This window comes from Neoarius graeffei, chromosome 10 (assembly GCF_027579695.1).
Source record: "Neoarius graeffei isolate fNeoGra1 chromosome 10, fNeoGra1.pri, whole genome shotgun sequence".
Lineage (NCBI taxonomy): Eukaryota > Metazoa > Chordata > Actinopteri > Siluriformes > Ariidae > Neoarius > Neoarius graeffei.
The window spans coordinates 91,588,225-91,593,249 of record NC_083578.1 but is presented as its reverse complement, the minus strand read 5'-3'; positions in this window follow the sequence as shown (position 1 = coordinate 91,593,249).

Below are 5,025 nucleotides of genomic sequence, written 5' to 3'. Positions count from 1 at the left end.
ACACACCGCCTAGTGGCCAGTGTTAGTAATTACCAGTCATACACACCGCCTAGTGGTCAGTGTTAGTAATTACCAGTCATACACACCGCCTAGTGGTCAGTGTTAGCAATTACTAGTCATACACACCGCCTAGTGGCCAGTGTTAGTAATTACCAGTCATACACACCGCCTAGTGGTCAGTGTTAGTAATTACCAGTCATACACACCGCCTAGTGGCCAGTGTTAGTAATTACCAGTCATACACACCGCCTAGTGGCCAGTGTTAGTAATTACCAGTCATACACACCGCCTAGTGGCCAGTGTTAGTAATTACCAGTCATACACACCGCCTAGTGGTCAGTGTTAGTAATTACCAGTCATACACACCGCCTAGTGGTCAGTGTTAGTAATTACCAGTCATACACACCGCCTAGTGGTCAGTGTTAGTAATTACCAGTCATACACACCGCCTAGTGGTCAGTGTTAGTAATTACCAGTCATACACACCGCCTAGTGGCCAGTGCTAGTAATTACCAGTCATACACACCGCCTAGTGGTCAGTGCTAGTAATTACCAGTCATACACACCGCCTAGTGGCCAGTGCTAGTAATTACCAGTCATACACACCCCCTAGTGGTCAGTGTTAGTAATTACCAGTCATACACACCGCCTAGTGGTCAGTGTTAGTAATTACCAGTCATACACACCACCTAGTGGTCAGTGTTAGTAATTACCAGTCATACACACTGCCTAATGGTCAGTTAGTAATTACCAGTCATACACACCGCCTAGTGGCCAGTGCTAGTAATTACCAGTCATACACACCGCCTAGTGGCCAGTGTTAGTAATTACCAGTCATAAACACCGCCTAGTGGTCAGTGTTAGTAATTACCAGTCATACACACCGCCTAGTGGCCAGTGTTAGTAATTACCAGTCATCTGTCTGTCTCTCATCCGTCAAGCAGTCATGGCATTTGCAACATGCACATCACCTTTGAACATTTGATGAATATATGACATGTGACTGTTTTGTTGGGTGGCAGGATGTCCTGGGTTGCGGAACCACATGTGTGAGGGCCCGTCAAGGCCGCTAGCGGCTTTAATTTTTCTATTGTGTCCTTTAAATTTTTAAATTAAAGTTTGCTTGTTTGTGAACTTTGTTCACTAGTCCCTAATTTTCCCTGCTCTTATATTTTACACTTATCTGTGAAGAAATCCCTTTTTTGACTTTGATGCACAAATCTTTGGGAAAAAAACACCTTATATGACAAAGTTAAAAGAGGAAACAAAATTACAGCAGGCAAATAAAATCTCATCTCATCTCATTTCATTATCTGTAGCCACTTTATCCTGTTCTACAGGGTCGCAGGCGAGCTGGAGCCTATCCCAGCTGACTACGGGCGAAAGGCGGGGTACACCCTGGACAAGTCACCAGGTCATCACAGGGCTGACACATAGACACAGACAACCATTCACACTCACATTCACACCTACGCTCAATTTAGAGTCACCAGTTAACCTAACCTGCATGTCTTTGGACTGTGGGGGAAACCGGAGCACCCGGAGGAAACCCATGCGGACACGGGGAGAACATGCAAACTCCGCACAGAAAGGCCCTCGCCGGCCACGGGGCTCGAACCCAGACCTTCTTGCTGTGAGGCAACAGTGCTAACCACTACACCACCGTGCCGCCGCAAATAAAATCATGTGACAAAATAGAACATAAGATTTTTACTTCATTTCTAAATTTCTAAAATTGACCCTTGGTATATAGTTGCAGTAATTAAAGATATTATATCATTATCATGTGCAATATTTACTTTCATCACATGAAATATTACTTTTCATTATGTTCCACCATCATGTGCAATTTTTTTCTTCATATGAATGAGATATTATGTACTTTAAGTTTTTTAGGTTAGTCTCTTACATAACTTATTTCTATTGTCAGAATGCTAACCATCGAGGCACTGATTTTTGCATTTTCTATTTCCATCTTCATTTTTAGTTTACAGTATTTCTATTGTTATTCTATTGTTGTTCTATTCAGCACTGCTTTTAGGCATTTATTTCTTGTACAGTTCTTATATACAGTTTATTTTTAACTCATATTGTTGTATTCTAACTTGTACTGTATTTTTACTGAGCAATTTCTGGCCCAAGAATGTCCTTTGGGATTGATAAAGTTTTATCTTATGTTATTAATTAGTTAATAGCAGTTTGATGTCCATTTCTGTGCAGTGGACTCTCTCACTCCTCCAGCTCCTGATGTTAGTATGACAAACCATACAGCTGTGACATTATACTATGAAGTTCAGAAGAGTTTTACCTCGCTGTGTGGGAGGATGTTTCAATCCTCTGCATTAATCCGAGTGTGAACTCGTCCTCTGATCCACAGGACCTGCTGAAACAGGTGTGTTGTTTGTGCACACTCGTGAGACAGAAAAGAACGAGGAGAACTGCTGAAATGGTTTTCCAGGCAAAATTAATCATTATATGAAACATACCACGAGTAACTGATTGTGTTCTTTAGTTTTAAAAGTTAATGGTTAAATGACTTGAGCCTGCCTGGTGGAGCTGGTGTTATTGTGGCTTTGTGCAGGATGTGCCAGTCATACTTCCAGGCTTTTCTTGCCAGGGTGAGGGTAGCTGCCTCCCGTTGGAGACTGGCTGGGGTGATTCCAGCAAGGACTGGCAGATGGGACACAGGGGTGCATTTCAGACAACCAGTTACTATCCGGAGACCACTGTTGATGGCAGCATCTACCTTGTTCACGTGTGGACTTCTGCTCCAGATAGGGGCAGAATATTCAGCTATTGATAGGACAAGGGCTTGCGTGGATATGCAAAGGGTCTGGGGGGGAAGCTCCCCAAGTTGAACCTGCCAGACAGCGGATGAGCGAGACCCTTGCTGTTACCTTGGCCTTCACTTCATCCAGGTGTTGCTTCTAGGACAGTGTCCAATTCAATACACCAAGGTACTTGGGGGCTTGCTGGAACTCCAGGCGGTTGTTGCCAACATACACGTCCAGTTCCCTTCTTGCTTCCCGATTGTTGAGATGATATGCTGCAGACACTATCTTGCCCATGCTGAGCTGAAGGTGCCACTTCTGAGGTAGTCTGCCAGGATGTCCATGTCTCGGTTGAAACCATCTTCCATCACCTTCCATGTTGGGCGTCAAAGCATGATGGTGAAAAAACAAGGAACAAGAAGAATTGAGTTGTCCATTGCATCCTTCAATGATTGATCAGGCAGTTTTTCAAGTTTGGGCAGAGTTGTGATCACAAAAAGCACAGAACTTGACAGTGATGCAGTGCCGTCTAAGGGCCCGAAGATCACGGGCACCCAGTATGGTTTTCCAGCCTTGACCCTTACGCACAGAGATTCTTCCAGATTCTCTGAATCTTTTGATGATATTATGCACTGTAGATGATGATATGTTCAAACTCTTTGCAGTTTTACACTGTCAAACTCCTTTCTGATATTGCTCCACTATTTGTTGGCGCAGAATTAGGGGGATTGGTGATCCTCTTCCCATCTTTACTTCTGAGGGCCGCTGCCACTCCAAGATGCTCTTTTTATACCCAGTCATGTTAATGACCTATTGCCAATTGACCTAATGAGTTGTAATTTGGTCCTCCAGCTGTTCCTTTTTTGTACCTTTAACTTTTCCAGCCTCTTATTGCCCCGTCCCAACTTTTTTGAGATGTGTTGCTGTCATGAAATTTCAAATATTCTGGTTTGGGGTTCCTTCACTGCCTCAGGGACTGGCAAACTTTCAGTCATTGATTCAACTCTGAATCATATCAAAAAGTGCGTGAAGATAAAGTGAGGTCACCTGATCAAAAGTTAAAGTTCAACTGGAGGCAGAGCTTTTAACAAGATAATGATCCAAAACACACAAGCAAATCCACCAAGGAACAGCTCAGAAAGAAGAAATGGAGGGATATGAAATGGCCGAGTCAAAACCCAGATTTGTACCCCAGTGAAATGTTGTGGGGAGATTTGAAGAAAACCCTCAAACATCTTGCAACTGAAGGAATTTTGCATGGAAGAGTGGTCACAAATTTCAGCAAGCCAATGTCAGAGACTAGTGGATGATTATCCAAAACGCCTACAAGAAGTTATTACTGTTAAAGGGGGAAATACTGTACTCGCTTCTGAAACCAAGGGTGTACTTACTTTCTCCAGAGAAGAACATAACATGTATTGATATTTTTGTTGAATAAACGATTGAAAATGTTGAAAATGCTCATTTTCCTTGTGGTTCTATCACCTTTATCTGTAGGCGCTGTATCAAAAGGGTGAAATGTTTTGCTCCTTTAAATACGCTGAGAAAAGTCTACAATTTCCATGGGGTGTACTGTTCTCATGTGTCTGTGTGTATTCTATGGTAAAATTGAGGACTTGTATGGTTCAGTTTGATACAAGGTGTACACTAGTTTGTTCTCCCAAAGTATCGTGGTACAAAAGTTCTGGCTGATGATGTGTTCAATGCCCTTCTCACTGCTTGAGAAAGGTTTGTGCAGAATCTGATACTGTTGGCGATAAAATCTTAATTACGGCCTTTAAAAAAAAAAGGTTATTGAGACAAATTCCTTACATTTAATTTAACACTTTCATTACCAGTTTGGGTGTGGCTCAGGGGTACAGTGGTGTAGAACTTTGAGCGGGTGGGTGGAGCACAGAAGTACGGCAGGCCAGAACTGAGTTTCCAAAACTCTTTTTATTTTTGCACTTTTCAGTGACTTTCCACTCTCTCAGCCACACATGCACGCACACACACAAGTCGTCTGGTTGGGGAGAGAGCTCCCTTCCTCTGCTCGCTCTCTCCTTTTATAGGGCGTGGTCACTGGGGAAGACACACAAACACAGGTTAACTGACATCAGGTGCAGTGATTCTGCCCTGACTCCGCCCTCCATTCACAGACTGCCGCTTGACCACGCCCCCGCTGCCACAAGTGGTTATGACTGTCACCTTACAGCAAGAAGCGTCTGGGTTTGAACCTTGCAGTCTTTCTGTGTGGAGTGTGTATGTTCTCCTC